Below are 17,761 nucleotides of genomic sequence, written 5' to 3' on the forward strand. Positions count from 1 at the left end.
AGGCTTAGCCTTACCTGAGGTTCTGTAACGCCCTGGCCATAGAGAGGGGTTTTTGTTCTTTATTTTGGTTAGGCCAGGGTGTTACATTGGGTGGGCGTTCTATGTGCATTTTTCTATGTTGGTTTGTTTCATTGATTTTGGCCGTGTGGCTTCCAATCAGGCACAGCTGTAGAGCGTTGTTGCTGATTGGGAGTCACACATAAGGAGCATGTTTTTCCTTTGGGTTTTGTGGGTAATTGTTTCTGTTTGTGTTTTGCACCTGACAGGACTGTTTGGTTGTCGGTTTAGCTTGTTTTTGTATAGTGTTCTTATGTTAATTAAATACTATCATGATGAACGCTAACTCCGCTGCACCTTGGTTTACTCTCTCTCATGACAGCCATTACAGGCTCTCAGTTGAATACAAGAAAAATAGTAAACAATAAAATCAATAAACTAAACATCCTAAACCCTTATAATGTCATTCTCAATATGATACCTAAACATATTGCCCTTCCTCACAGACACCTCTCTAACAACTATTTTTAACATAAGAAAAACATGTTAGAAGATTGAGGACAAACCCTATGTACATACATGTGACAGGTGAAAAGATATTCAGAAGGTCTAACATCATTTATCATTCAGCAACTGTTACATTGAGTACATGGTTATACTTTATTAGACTATGTGTATACTTTTTGGCTGGCCCCACTGAGCCCACTTATGCCAGCCATTTGTTATTGTTGTTCTAAATTTTTGGTCAATGTTTGATTCTGGGGTAGTTTCTTCATTGTGGCTACACCAGTTGCTAACAGATGTCCAGAATTTCTGCATCAACCCACTTTCTTGTGGTTTTGCCATTGTCTTAGTTAGTGTACTAGTGCACGTGGGAAGTGATTTTACAATTTCTTCTAGGTTTGTCGCTGTTGCTGTCAAGGCCATTCTACCATTCTTCATTTGTCATGGTTTTCACTCTGTTAGAAAGACCATGTGAGGGCAGAGAAGTCGATGGTAAGAAAGTCTCCTTCCTATTCTCCTGTTGTTGTTTCTCCGTCCCCTCGGACAGCGCCTCTGTCAGTGGTATCTGCCAGAGTAGGTATGTCATCAGGAGCAACCGGCATGTCACTTCTCCCCATCCCTGGACTCTCTGGATATTCAGGAGAGAGCATCTGTTGGCTGTTAGAATACGCTCCTTGATCCGCCTCTCTTGATCCGCCTCTCTCCTTGATCCGGCTTCTTCCTGGCTCATTGACATCTTGGTTTATCAGCATTTTCATGGCTCGGTGGTTGCCTCCTTCTCCCTGCCGGGACTCTGGTGCAGTGGTTTAGATGGTACCAGATGTTGCTTCCTTTCACCTGGATGACTGTTGGGGTTGCTAGGACCACTCCATAGGGACCCTCTCGCCTTGGCTTGTTCCACTTCCTCCGGAACACTCGGATGTAGTCCTGGTCCCCTGGGATCACCGGACGTGGAACCTCTGGTCCTGGTTCAGGCTGTTTCCGTGAGGTTTTCAAACTCAAAGACTTATGGCCTCTGTTCTATGATTACACCATACACCATCTTATTTCCATCTCAGATCACACAACAAAATGCCATTCCAGCTGAAGCTGGTGACTTCCTTCACTTCAGCTGAGCTGCTTTTAGTTTCTCCACTTTCTCCTTCTGATTCCTAAGAGAGTGATAGCATAAGACTTGCAAAGCAATGAAAAACACAAAACATAACAATATTAACAATGTGGTAAGTTATGCATAAGTATATTCATGAAAACCGAAGTCTGAGACCATGACAATTCTCATTCTCTCTTCACCTGACTCTATGCCACCAGGATACTTTTCTGCTGGACTCCACAAAAATAAAAGCCCTAAAGAAGCTTCCTCATGCTTTCGCCCAGTCTTCCCCTTTCGGCCCCAGGTTCTGAGAGGTGTTCCCAAGCCATGTCATTTTAACTTTTTTATTGCCACTTAATAGGTACATCACCTGATAGGCAAGTGAGTATCCCTAATCAATGTTACATCCACTTGAGGTAACTGCATCATATGCTTTCACATTAACCTCTATGGGCTAGGTGGGACGCTAGCGTGCCACCCGTGGTGCACTCCATCAACAGCAGGTGCATTTCAAGAGCGGCAAATTTGAATCCAAATAAATGTCAAAATTCAAATTTTTCAAAAATACAACTATTTTACACCATTTGAAAGATAAACATCTCCTTAATCTAACCACGTTTTACGATTTCAAAAAGGTTTTACGGCGAAAGCATAAATTTAGAGTATGTTAGGACAGTACATTTACAAGAGTTGTGTGTAATGTTTTGTCAAGTCAAAGACAGGGTCACCAAAACCATAAAACCAGCTAAAATGATGCACTAACCTTTTACAATCTCCATCAGATGACACTCCTAGGACATTATGTTAGACAATGCATGCATTTTTAGTTCTATCAAGTTCATATTTATATCCAAAAACAGCGTTTTACTATGGCATTGATGTTGAGGAAATCGTTTCCCTCCAATAACCGGCAGTCAAGTCAGCGTCACAAATTAAATAATTAAAATTAGAAAACATTGGTAAAATATTATATTGTCATTTAAAGAATTATAGATTTACATCTCTTGAACGCAATCAACTTGCCAGATTTAAAAATAACCTTACTGGGAAATCACACTTTGCAATAATCTGAGCACTGCGCCCAGAAAAATACGCGTTGCGATACAGACTAGACGTCATGTTGGGGAGATCTAAAATCGAAAATACTATGTAAATAATCCATTACCTTTGATTCTCTTCATCAGATGTCACTTCCGGGTATCACAGGTCCATAACGAATGTAGTTTTGTTCAAAAAACCTCATCATTTATGTCCAAAAATCTCCGTCTTGTTAGCACATGATCTAAGCCAGCCGGACTTCTCGTCATGAACGAGGGGAAAAAATATATTTACGTTCGTTCAAACATGTCAAACGTTGTATAGCATAAATCATTAGGGCCTTTTTTAACCAGAACATGAATAATATTCAAGGTGGACGAATGCATACTCTTTTATAACGTATTGGAACGAGGGTACCCAACATGAACTCGCGCGCCAGGTGTCTAATGGGTCATCATCGTTCCATGGCTCTTGTTCGGTCAGATCTCCCTCCAGAAGACTCAAAACACTTTGTAAAGGCTGGTGACATCTAGTGGAAGCAATAGGAAGTGCCAAAATATTCCTCAGCCCCTGTGTTTTTCAATGGGATAGGTTTAAAGGTAATACAACACATCAGGTATCCACTTCCTGTCAGAAAATGTCTCAGGGTTTTGCCTGCCAAATGAGTTCTGTTATACTCACAGACACCATTCAAACAGTTTTAGAAACTTTAGAGTGTTTTCTATCCATATATAATAAGTATATGCATATTCTAGTTACTGGGTAGGATTAGTAACCAGATTAAATCGGGTACATTTTTTTTATCCAGACGTGCAAATGCTGCCCCCTAGCCCTAACAGGTTAATGCCTTCAACATGTTGTTTAGAGCACAATTACTCTAACATCTATCCTTTTTCATATGATGCAGTAACCAATAAAGCAAGTAGCTCCTAGACTTAACCCATCTGCATGTATGTCTACAGTGGAATCTAGTCTCTCTCTCTCTTTAGCTCCGCTTCCTCTGTTATGGTGTTTTCAAGCTCACCCATTACATGGTGTTTTCAAGCTCACCCATTACATGGTGTTTTCAAGCTCACCCATTACATGGTGTTTTCAAGCTCACCCATTACATGGTGTTTTCAAGATCACCCACTATGCAGCTGGACCTTACTTCTTGTGAGAATTATGCACCCACCGAAGAGAGACATGACAATCTTTACCACTGCAGGTGCTGTAAGGAGTACCGTATGTGTGGACCAGACCAAATCTATCCCAACACCCCCTCCTGGTGTATCTGGATGTTCACTCAATCTCCAGAAGTCAGCCCATGCCCTTGGTTATCTCTGTTTTTACCTGAGGATATACACACTGCAACACATGGGTTATTTCCTGACAACATCATTTGTGATATTTGAATAAACGCATCCCCTGTCCTCCCATCAATCTCCCAGTTACCAGTTACCAATCCATTTGGCATGAGTCTTCATAAACTGATATCCCAACAATGCTACTAAAGTGACCGCTGCTACTACTAATATGGTCCATGCCTATAATCTCCTTCAAATGCGATCCCTTCGGCAACTGCCGTGAGAATAACTACTGTCTGTAATCTATCAAGTGTTCGCCGGCTGTTAGAAATTGGGAAAGAGATTAATGAGTTGGAAGAATATTCAACCTACATATCATTCCATCTAACCCATAACACACTAGTCACTACTCCTAATGCACTTTTACAGTTATAAACATACTAATACATTCTCAAATCATTAAGTCAATTTACATCAATCCCTCCTCTGGAACAATGATCACTCTCATGTTCCACAACACTTTAAAACACATTGACTTAACAAGAAAAGAGAAAAAATACAAATAAATAGTTGTTTAATAACCTCCCACTACTCTTAATGCAACTAAAACTGGGGGAAAAACGTCCATCCGTTACGTTCTATGTCCATGTTATGCTGGTCTTCATGCCGTCTCCTTCATCTCCATCATTGGGTGTTATAACAAAACACAGACTATAAACCTTATATGCAATTACTTGTATTCTATCACCCAGACATCTCTATTCATCAATTCAATGTAACATTAAAATTATAATGACATAATAAAACAAAATAAACAAAAACCTTTATGTTAACCCAAGCTATCATCCAGTAAGTTCTAACAATTTAGAGATAAAGTTTCCAGAGCTTCCCTAGGCCTAATACATTTAAACAGTGCCAATAACCCTCACCTGTTCAAAAGCAACTCTCTCTTGCTTTATCCAAATCATAACTAAAACATTTTATAAATTATCCAGCCCAAATTCAGAATAACAGTCTTTACTTTAACTCAAATTCAAACTTCTCAATTTAGCCCACATCATCCCTATTAAAATGTACATTTATAAAATAAAAAATAAACTTTTAGTACAAGTAATAACTATTCTCATTACAGCCCCCTTTGTTCTTGTTTTCCTGTCATGAGTGGCCTGGTAATGAAAGATCAGTAACTCAATGCATACTTTAGTCCAAACTGTTGGAAGTGTGTAGACTCAGAAGTGCTAAAAGTCACTGTCGTATTGCACGCCCTTGTCGCTCTTTCTCCAGCCGGTTAGGGAGGGCTTTGAGGTATACACACACTGTTTGTGGTCAAATTATTCCTACCATGCATTAAGACACAATCTGACGTCACCTTCCATGATAACTCCTTTATTCTACTGGTGACCTCTCAGATGGCGGATAATTGGTAATACATCCCCGGTTTCATTCATGAATCTCTGTTGCATTAACCCAATGATGTCATTAATCCAATCCACATTTTTATTTATTGTCAACTACCAAAAGAACGTTGTGGTAAAGTCTTCACCTATTTGATTCATAGCTTTGTATTCATCTGGAACTTCCCTGAGGATGCCAATAGCATCCATCTAGACAAAGCTACTCCCATCCTGGTCAAAACTCCTCCTGTGCCTACTTTAGCCACCTATAACTGGCCTCTGATAACTAACTCGAACTGGTTGGACCAATAACCCCAGGGGGCAAGTTCCTAACCACCCTTTGTGGTAATTTCTGTTGTATGCGTCCTTTGCTGGTACTAGCCCACCCTACATCAGTTATAGGTGCTGTGAGGTTAAGAATTTTCTCCTGTACTTTCAAACCTAAGTCAGTCACATTAACGATTACCTTTCAGCCATTAAAATCATCTAAGTTCTCTGTGCCATTCTTGTATCTATAACACTGGTACTCATCAGGAGTTAAGGTGAACCGAGGTGGGTTGGCTGAGTACTTCAATCTGGCCAACCCCAATTCCTGTACAGTTGTCTGCTTCCCCAGGAAATTGTTAAATGTTTGCCTTAAACCTACATCCTGATCTTCCTTGATTCCTCATTCTGTACATCACTCATCAGTGTATTATATAGTTTATCTTTTCATTCTTATAAATGACAACAGTGTCGTATGATTAGTACCGGAAGGTGGTGGATCTGAATGTATCAGAAAGATTACCAAGACTATGATGCAGCTCAGAGTCTCTACTCTTCCCAAAAACCGCCAACTCTCTCCTGCCCTTAGTCGATCTGCCAGGTACCACCCCATACTCACACCTCTCGGAGCACACACAGTGATGAACGGTCGGGATAGGTAATCTTCGTTGAGGAGGTAACCCCCGGACCCGGTTGGTACCCGGTTCTTCTCCTAACTCTGTGTGTGATCAACAGTGCTCATATGTGTACATACCTTCTTGCAGTGGATAATGTGGACCCAAGTGACTCTCTCAGTTTTTCTAATGGCAAAGGCAGAACCTGGTATGGGCCTGCCCAACGGGGCTGCATCCAGTCTTTTCTCCTCAGGGAATGGATCCACACCCAGTCTCCTGGTTGGATTGAGTGAATCACCTTCTCCTGTAATTCACCTGTTGGACACAAAATCTTGGACATACGGGTTTGGTTAACCTGTTTGGGATAGGGGGCAGTATTTTCACGGCCGGATAAAAAACGTACCCGATTTAATCTGGTTATTACTCCTGCCCAGAAACTAGAATATGCATATAATTAGTAAATTTGGATAGAAAACACTCTAAAGTTTCTAAAACTGTTTGAATGGTGTCTGTGAGTACAACAGAACTCATATGGCAGGCCAAAACCTGAGAAGATTCTATATGGGAAGTGCCCTGTCTGACCATTTCTTGGCCTTCTGTAGCCTCTTTATCAAAAATACAGGATCTCTGCTGTAACGTGACATTTTCTAAGGCTTTCATTGGCTCTCAGAAGGCGCCAGAACATTGAATGATAACTCTGCAGTCTCTGGGCGAAAAACAGTAGGGGTTCTGGTGAGTGCTTCTGAGAACAATGACACTGGTGCGCACGTGCATGTGACGACTCCATTTTCTTATTTCAGTGTTTGAACGCATACAACATCTCCCGGTTGGAATATTATCACTATTTTACGAGAAAAATCACATAAAAATTGATTTTAAACAGCGTTTGACATGCTTCGAAGTACGGTAATGTAATATTTTGAATTTTTTTTGTCACGAAACGCGCGGGCGCGTCACCCTTCGGATAGTGTCTTGAACGCACAAACAAAACGGAGCTATTTGGATATAACTATGGATTATTTGGAACCAAAACAACATTGGGTGTTGAAGTAGAAGTCCTGGGAGTGCATTCTGACGAAGAACAGCAAAGGTAATCCAATTTTTCTTATAGTAAATCTGAGTTTGGTGAGTGCCAAACTTGGTGGGTGTCAAAATAGCTAGCCATGATGGCCAGGCTATCTACTCAGAATATTGCAAAATGTGCTTTCACCGAAAAGCTATTTTAAAATCGGACACCGCGATTGCATAAAGGAGTTCTGTATCTATAATTCTTAAAATAATTGTTATGTTTTTTGTCAACGTTTATCGTGAGTAATTTAGTAAATTCACCGGAAGTTTTTGGTGGGTATGCTAGTTCTGAACAAAACATGCTAATGTAAAAAGCTGGTTTTTAATATAAATATGAACTTGATTGAACAGAACATGCATGTATTGTATAACATAATGTCCTAGGAGTGTCATCTGATGAAGATCATCAAAGGTTAGTGCTGCATTTAGCTGTGGTTTTGGTTTTTGTGACATATATGCTAGCTTGAAAAATGGGTGTGTGATTATTTCTGGCTGGGTACTCTCCTGACATAATCTAATGTTTTGCTTTCGTTGTAAAGCCTTTTTGAAATCGGACAATGTGGTTAGATAAAGGAGAGTCTTGTCTTTAAAATGGTGTAAAATAGTCATATGTTTGAAAAATTTAAGTTTTTGCATTTTTGAGGTATTTGTAATTCGCGCCACTCTATACCATTGGATATTGGTGAGGCGTTCCGCTAGCGGAACATCTGTCCCTAACAGGTTAACAAACAGTCTTCTCATGTGCTCTGCTAGTATTTCTTCAACTTCTATGTTTACCTGTTCTGGTATCTCTAACTCTGGCATTCTATTTGTTCAACCCGATTAGCTAAAATGTCATCCATCATTTAAAGAGATAGATCCTAGTAAACCAACTCTAGGGATAATATCTTGACCTCATATTTTAGTTACCATAATCATGTCCACCAAGTAAGTTGGGAACACTTCTACCCATTTGCTATACTTATCTATTATTGTTAACCTGTTAGGGCTAGGGGGCAGTATTGACACGGCTGGATAAAAAACATACCCGATTTAATCTGGTTACCACTCCTACCCAGTAACTAGAATATGCATATACTTATTACATATGGATAGAAAACACCCTAAAGTTTCTAAAACTGTTTGAATGGTATCTGTGAGTATAACAGAACTCAAATGGCAGGTCAAAACCTGAGAGATTCCTTTACAGGAAGTGGCCTGTCTGACCATTTCTTGAACTTCTTTTCCATCTCTATCTTTTACTAAGGATCTCTGCTCTAACGTGACACTTCCCACGTCGTCCATAGGCGCTCAGAGCCTGGGAAAAAACAGAATGTTGTCATTCCAGCCCCAGGCTGAAACACATTATCGCCTTTCTCAAGTGGCCGATCAAGGGACTCTGGGCTTATGCGCATGACCCGACCGCCCCCGCCTTTGGGATTTTTTCCTCTGTTTGCCGAAAAGGAGATTCCCTGTCGGAATATTATCGCTTTTCTACGAGAAAAATGGCGTAAAAATTGATTTTAAACAGCGGTTGACATGCTTCGAAGTACGGTAATGGAATATTTAGAATTTTATTGTCACGAATTGCGCCATGCGCGCGACACTTCTTTACCATTTCGGATAGTGTCTGGAACGCACGAACAAAACGCCGCTATTCGGATATAACGATGGATTATTTTGGACCAAACCAACATTTGTTATTGAAGTAGACGTCCTGGGAGTGCATTCTGACGAAGACAACAAAAGGTAATCAAACTTTTATAATAGTAAATATGATTATGGTGAGTGCTAAACTTGCCGGGTGTCTAAATAGCGAGCCCGTGATGCCTGGGCTATGTACTTAGAATATTGCAAAATGTGCTTTCACCAAAAAGCTATTTTAAAATCGGACATATCGAGTGCATAGAGGAGTAATGTATCTATAATTCTTAAAATAATTGTTATGCTTTTTGTGAACGTTTATCGTGAGTAATTTAGTAAAATGTTAGCGAATTCCCCGGAAGTTTGCGGGGGGTATGCTAGTTCTGAACGTCACATGCTACTGTAAAAAGCTGGTTTTTGATATAAATATGAACTTGATTGAACAAAACATGCATGTATTGTATAACATAATGTCCTAGGGTTGTCATCTGATGAAGATCATCAAAGGTGAGTGCTGCATTTAGCTGTCTTCTGGGTTTTGGTGACATTATATGCTGGCTTGAAAAATGGGTGTCTGATTATTTCTGGCTTGGTACTCTGCTGACATAATCTAATGTTTTGCTTTCGTTGTAAAGCCTTTTTGAAATCGGACAGTGTGGTTAGATTAACGAGAGTCTTGTCTTTAAATAGCTGTAAAATAGTCATATGTTTGAGAAATTGAAGTAATAGGATTTTTAAGATTTTGAAAATCGCGCCACAGGCTGCAAGTGGCTGTTACGTAGGTGGGACGCGCCCATAGAGGTTAAACACCCCTTCTTCCCCTCTCTTCGGAGTAGTTCAATAAGGTCCATTTCCAAATGTTGGAGTGGATATTCTACTCCCAATTTTTTAAAAGTAATTATCCTCTATGCCATTAAGTAGTTATCCACTAGGCCACCACTCTTTCCTAACCTGCAGTGTTTCCTAACCTGTTCTATTACCTGCACTACCTTCCTTCCCCCTATTGATACATGGCTCAGCCCATGTATCAATATTGCTGCATATCTAAACAATGTCTTTGGTAAGATTAGTAAATTATCCTATGTCAGACCTTATCTTGTAGGATTGCCCCTTTCATTTTCCACATGTACAATTCTTCCTGGGGCATTCGTTCTTGGCTATCCTGTAACAATTCTCTGTCAAGTGACTTATCTTCTTTAAGATTTATCTGTGCTGCTTTGTATGGTTTTAAATGCCTATGTGCTTGTCTGTGTAAATAGTCATATCTCTTCCTAGCGATTTTACCAAACATAAACTTAAAATCAAAACTAAAATATATGCCAATGGAGCCGATATTCTCTCCATGAATTAATATCCTAAAGCTAAGCGAACCGAACTAAATTCTCTTACTATCTTCTCCTGCTGGCCTCCCTCCTTTATTCCTGCTACTCCCCAACCCTCAAGGTTTCAGCAGTGCGGGGGAGGACTTCTCCGTCTGCCCTTCCTTCTATCTGTCTGTAGCTTTTTCTCATAACAGTCAGTATCAAATATGGGTTGTTTCCAAATATTGACTAAATGTCTCGCTGTCTCCCTGGTTGCACTCCTGGATTTTTAGAAAAATCAACATGTCTATAGTGTCACGTCCTGACCAGCAGGTGGAGTAGGTGTACAAGTGTTGGTCAGGGCGTGGCAGAAGAAGTTGGGTTTTCTTTGTCCTGTCTAGGTTGGGTGTTTCTATGTAGAGGTAATTGGGGTGGACTTCCAATTGAAGGCAGCTGTGTGGTGTTGCCTTTGATTGGAAGTCCTATATTAGTTGGGTGAGTTTGTCTGTGTGTTTGTGGGGAATTGTTGTGAGCACTGCTTTTTTTGGTTTAGCCTGCTACACTGTCGTATCGTGAGTACTGTTCATTGTTTTGTTTATTGTTTTTTTCAGTGGATGCTTTACTCCTTTTTTTAAAATAAAAATATGAGCATCCATATTCCCGCTGCGCCTTGGTACTCCTTTCAACAGCACGATGGATTATGTGACAGAATTCCCCACCAACACAGGACCAAGCAGCGGAAGAATTCTGGCGAGGACTGGGGAACACGTCGGGTAAGGGAGACCGAGAGGCACCCCCAATAATTTTTTAGGGGGGGGCACAAGGGCTGTGTGACGGGGCAAGATTGGAGACCCAGGCCAGCGCCCCGTACCCCTGTTAAAAGTAAACAGACTGGACAGGTCCCGTGCTTTGGGGTAGGTGCCATGGTAAGGCCTGGTATTTTTAGGCCAGTAGGCTTAATACCAGCACCCCGCACGTGCCAGGGGAAAATAGGCATCGCGCCAGCACCGGAGATGCCAACCCTGCGCTTAAGACTGCCAGTGCGCCTCTACGGTCCGGTGTTTCCCGTCATACGCACTAGCCTTGAGGTGCGTGTTCCCAATCTGGTACGCCCAGTGCCAGCACCACACACCAGGCTCCAAGTGCGTAAACCCAGCCTCGCCAGTCACCAGAGCTGCCCGCCAGTCAACAGTCGTCAGAGCTGCCCGCCAGTCAACAGTCGTCAGAGCTGCCCGCCAGTCAACAGTCGTCAGAGCTGCCCGCCAGTCAACAGTCGTCAGAGCTGCCCGCCAGTCGAGTGTCGTCAGAGCTGCCCGCCAGTCAACAGTCGTCAGAGCTGCCCGCCAGTCAACAGTCGTCAGAGCTGCCCGCCAGTCAACAGTCGTCAGAGCTGCCCGCCAGTCAACAGTCGTCAGAGCTGCCCAGACTGCCCCGAACCGCCGGAGTGGCCAGACTGCCCCGAACCGCCGGAGTGGCCAGACTGCCCCGAACCGCCGGAGTGGCCAGACTGCCCCGAGCCGCCGGACTGCCCAGACTGTCCCGAGCCGCCGGACTGTCCCGAGCCGCCGGACTGTCCAAGACTTTTAAAAATACCATGTATATCACCAAATTTATAAAATACTTCTTTCAACTCTTTTAGCATAAAAATAAACACCTTTCGGTGGTTACAATTCTATTGCAATTACCTATCTGCTCCTTATAATTAATTCCTCCTCTTGTCCCTCAGTCAGCAGATACATCTTTTCTCATTTCCCCCCAATGTCGCTCAAATGTACCCCAGGAATACTATTGGCTCTCCAATTCAGCTTCCTACGGTAACGATCAGTGGAGGGACTGTGCTGGTCTCCCCCCGTCACATCAATCCAATCTGTAATTCTCTTTCCCTTAGACACCCACTCTCCCATGTCCTCCCACCCCTCTGAAGGCTCTTTGGCGAGAGATACATGCGCACTCCCCCTCTCCCTGAACAGCTTCTTAGTCTGAGGCAACAATTCTACTTCGACTGCAGCGTGTGTACTGTCATAGTGAAACCACTTCAAACCAGTAGTTCTTTCTGCTGTTTTAAACAAAACTTCCTCATAGGCTGGGTCTGGACCTGGGTGTTTGTTATACCAGAGAGTGCAGTGTAAATTATCGGGGGACCTCTTAGTGGGTCCTGGTACTACATCCTCAGCGAGTTCCATCAAAGTTTTAGGAATATCGGTCAAGCCCCCCCCTCAGTAAATCTTGACTGTACCAATAACAAGGTTCCCCATCCCCACAGACAACCATATTATCTCTGACTATGTATGCTTTCATTCCCCTCTCCGTGGGAGTAACTGCCACATTCAGTTTAGTCATTATATCCCTACCTAACAGGTTAACTGGGCATAGTTTAGATACCAGTACTGGAACAGTAGCTTCTCCCCCCGACGACTCATGTTTCAGTATTACAGGAGCGGATAGCCGTTCCATGAATTGATGTCCTGATGCCGACCGTACTATGATCTTTTCCCCATTACTCTGTATCCTGGGGGGAGCATCGTCTGCACAGATTGCTGTACGACACGCCCCAGTGTCACAGAGGAATTTAATTATCTTTCCCATTACTGTTAAAGTCAAATAGGGTTTCTGTTCCAGTTGCAATGCCAAATCAATAGTTGCCAATTCAAAAACTTCACAATTTGGTTCCTGCATCCCCTGCTCAGTCTTGCTACCGCTACCCTCTGCCCCTGAATCTAGTCACGCCTCATCCTCCTCCTCTGAATCAGGCTGCGGCGCCTGTTTCTCTTGTCTCGGCTCCTATTGCTGTCCCCCCACCTATCCCTTCTATCTTTTTTGTTCCGACAATTTCGGCTAGCGTGACCTGTTTTGTTACAATGTCTACACGGTGCCTCACAGTCCCTTGCGAAGTGTCCACTCTGGTTACAGTTGTAACATCTGTAGTTATCTCTACAGTTATCTCTACAGTTATCTCTATCGGACTCTTTTCCCCCTCCCTGTTAAAGTCTCCCCTTTTTCTGTCAGGACCTTTACCGGCTATTTCACCTAGAGTGGCCATCAAGTATTCTTTCCCGTTCAACTTCTTCTTCGTCTCCTCGCTTTTACCATGCTGTTCATAATGAATTGCGTATCTCTTTACCTCTCCTAGTTCTGCTAGTCCCCACCCCACAAGTGTTCTCTTAATGGTATGGCTTATCTCCGGGCGCATTCCACTGAGGAAGGCTATTTTTAGCTGTTGGTGATATGCAGTGTTAAACCCAGCTGCTGCAGGGGGCTCTGTCAAACCACTGTTGGCGTTAAACACATCCTTCAGTCTTTCTAAGTACTGGCTAACGGTCTCACTATCTCCCTGCCTGCATTCAGAAACCTTAGAGAAGTCTGCGTGTCGGTGGTAATAGTCCCTCAAATTATTACACAGTTCTGTAACTTTGATTACATAATCTCCATCTGCAGCCCATGGTAATACAATCAAATTGTTATGTCCTGGCACCCATTGTCCCCGAACCGCTGCCCAATCTTTCACCAACCAAGTGCCTGACTGCTCTCTCCACTTCCCCAGTATTGAGCTTAAAACTGGCCCCTAAACCTTCCAGATCCCTTCTGAACCCTTCCATGCCTGTCTTGGGATGCACCATTCCTTCCACTGCTCTTTCTACATCCCTATGTGTCCATGCCCTGTACACTTCTAAAATGGGTTCTTGTCCTGCGTCCCCAGCCCGTGGGTTAGGTAAAGCAATTAGAGGATATTGACTGTCTGTCCCCTCCTTCTCCTCTATTCATTCTGAATCATCACCACTTTCCTCTTGACTATCTCCCTCTGGACTCTGGTTATGGGAATCGAGTCTGCTGAGAGCTCTAGATCGTGCAACCCCGCGACCCCGCTCTCTTTCCTTTCTCCCTCCTTTCACCTTTCTTGGCTTTCTCCCTTTCTCCAACTCTATCCACTTTCTCAATAAGGTTGCTAGATCCTGTCCTTCTCCCTGTTTCTCCTCCTCTCTACCTCCCTCGGCCCCCTGAGGTCCCGCATATGGGGGTGGTAGCCGTGGAATGGGCGGCACCTGGTCGGGCTGCCTCTGTCTCACCACCACCACCTTGTCATCAGGATTCTCTCTCCATGCCTGGTCGGCCAGAGAGGGGTATAATTTGGGTACATGGGGTGCCTCCGGAGGGGCCGTGGGAGTTGTGATCTGTTCCTGGCTCCTTACTTCTAACTTCTTAATAACTTTCTTTCGCTTCCTCGCTTCGGCCGTCCACACCCTCGCTGTCTCCAACCTCTCTACTCGCTGTTTGTCCACATTCTCTCCACATGCCTTATGAATCTGTCTTACCATTAGTCCCAACTTTTCTACATCAAATCTTCCATCAAATCCATACTTCTTCCTCCACTTTGGACCAAAGTAAATATTTATTTTATCTCTTAATTCCATGTATCGCTCATCTTCCGTTAATTCCCGCACCTCCTTTGAGGATTTGCCACCCATGGTTATCCAATAACTATCGTTGTTATTATGCTTTTCCTCACAATCTGTGTGTACTTACTATTAATCTCTATGTGTGTGCTATTTACCGTAACCTAGAATTTTAGAATAATTATTTGTATGGATCCTGACATATTATTTATATCTCACACGTATACGACCATAAGTTATACTTGTTTCCCGGTCGTTTCTCATGATTGTTTATATCTCACATGTATACGACCATAATTTATACTTGTTTCCCGGTCGTTTCTCGCGACTGTTGACTGATCAATATATCTCACACGCAAATAATTATCTTCTTATTCTATGTGTGTGCTTTTAAAACTTAACCTAGAATTTAATTTAAAACTTCTATGTGTATTCAATCTGTGTTTTTGTCAATCCTCTATCTATGTGTGTGTGCTTCCTCCTTCCATGGAATAGTCAGACCTGTTTTTTGCGCAGACCTTGACTAGCCCCCTCCCGCTAATATACTCTAGATCCGTTAGATCTCAGAGCATTAGCCCGTCCAATGTATCTTGACCAGTTTAACAGTTAGGCCTCAACATTAGCCCGTCCAATGCATCTTGACCAGTTTAACAGTTAGGCCTCAACATTAGATAGTTTACTTTGGTAGTGGCCACAGATACATGGGGTCATTACGGACCCCACGCTGCCTAGGATGGCTCTACACCCAATTCCTCTCTTCCAATTGCATAGAATGTTGCCAATATCAGGGTTCTCTATACCATATTCTGAAGACAGGTCACCAGGTGTATGCCCTACCGGGAACGGATATTTTGGCGTTTAACACTTAGACTACACTAACTTCCTTCTCCACTCCATGCAATCATACAGGTATTATTCCCCAAATCCGCATAAATAAAGATTTACTGACCTTTGTCTTGTAGGCTGGGAAAAGCAATGTAGGTTGGATTCCGTCACCGTCCCTGTTGACCTTAGATATTTACCGGCCTGTTATGGAACCCCAATTTCAGGGAACAGGTCTTTGATTCACGAGACAATGACCCGCCCGTGCACGGTTTTCGGCGTGTTACCTTAGGAAGACAGGGACAGATTTTGGATCCCGGCTCAAAGGACCAATTGTTACGTGAATTAAGTTATCAAGGTTCTTAAACCGAACTTCAATTTAAACTACTCAGCTTGTATACCAGAAGGTGTAAGGTTCCGGTTGAAATAAACAGACTGAGGCCCAGCTAACAATGGTCAGAACGTTTATTTATGAGAGCTCTGAAATCCTTACAATATACAAAGCCTTTTATATTAACACACACACACAAACATACATCAGTAGAGAACTCCACCCCGCTTTAGGCGGCTGTATTTTTCCACAGTACACATACATTCCTTATCAACCTTGCCATCTGTCTTCTAATCTCCTGCCAACTAGCCGTTCCCAGGCCATTGTTTCTCTCCCTAACTTAGGGAGGCATCTTCTCCTGTTCCTTTCCCAAGGTCGTCTTATCAACTCTGCCCTGCTCATTTTGAAGTGGTAACAGTGTCTTACTCACACACAGTATTGGAATATAGTTTTTAACCCATTATTATAGCCTTATTTCGAATACATTTCAACAGGTTATAGGGTTTCTGAGTGAAATCATTTAGTCAAACCTTTAATCATATAATTTCCATTACAACAACTCTTTATAATTTCCATTACAAAATAATAGAATTTCAAAGTAATGGTATGATTTGAATAGAGACTGGTGTTTTTCATTCATTTTATAATTGAATCCCACCTGTTTCAATCATTTCTAATGAGACTGATCAGGTCTCATAGGAAAGTAATCGACACCATTAAAATATTTCCTCTCCCTCTTCTTTCCCTGACCTTCCGAAACCATTTAAATACCTTTCAAAATAATTTCCATCCTTCTGCATACCCAATTTGAAACTGAATGGAAAAGAGCCCATCCAAAATAAATCCCACAGTGTCAACACCAGTAACCCATATTCATAACCAGTAAATGGTGTGTATGTGCTGGTGTATGTGTGTGTTAAACCATATGTCCAAAATAAACAGAAATGGCCAGGCCTTCCCATGCTTTATTTAGCATGCACTACCCTTAGTCACAATACACCCATATGATATTATATGATTGGTCTTTCACTGTCATAATCATGTTCAAATATTCTGGTATTGTTAATAGACCAATTTCCAATCAACACATTTAATATCTGTTTCACCTTAGATTGTTCCTGTTAACCATTCTAAATGTAATAATTTTTCCTGTTGCAAATGTAGTCAATTTCTCAGCTGATTAAATCAGTGCTATTTGATCCTAGGCATCAAATAAAAAGTTGTTTTAGACATGGTCACCTATGTCTCCCTTAATTAACATACACACTGTATTGGACATCCATTTTTCCTGGAAGCAAGAATTCTATTCAAGACCCATCAGATAATACAGTGTTCCATTAAGTGGAATTGACCCCATTTTAAAATAAACAATCCCTGAGCCCCTTTCCAGTAGTCCTATCAGTTTAACCTGTTGCATTAGTTTAGTAAAATACAAAATTGTTGTTTAACAAATGTAGAACCTTCAAAAAGTCGGTGATGTCTTATCAGCTTGGCAGTCAATACTTATTTCATTCTGCTTGTATTACTGGACACTGCTCCACGTAACTCCTGCTCAAATTCACTGGAGTTACCTAACTATAAAACCAAGCAACAATAATCAAAAACTGTCAAAGAATGTTTCTCAAACCTCTACTTCAAATGTCCCACTACCTGCTTGCTTTCAACTGCAGCTAATCTTTTTTTACAATCTCAAGGTTGAATCACTCTACTCATCTTTTAACCTTGTATTGAATCCTCAGTTTTTCAAATTACTAAAATATTGCATCGTTAGAGTGCTATAAAAAGGTACTAATAACATATTACCATTCACATACTGTCAACACTCATCACGTTTACATCAATCCTCCTTAATATATCAGCCAATTCTTAATCAATTCAAAACATTTATTTTCCAAATGACTAGTCTACATCTCTTCCCTTAAATTAATCAGAGTTTGTTCTGACACTAGAATAGGGAGTATTGCTGATCTGCCATCAGCTGTTAAACGAACTGGGCAGTCACTGGAATTAGCTGTGTTTGTCCTGAGAATCCTATAGT

The sequence above is a fragment of the Salmo salar genome, chromosome 27, assembly GCF_965601325.2.
Source record: "Salmo salar chromosome 27, fSalSal1, whole genome shotgun sequence".
In the NCBI taxonomy this organism is placed as follows: Eukaryota; Metazoa; Chordata; class Actinopteri; order Salmoniformes; family Salmonidae; genus Salmo; species Salmo salar.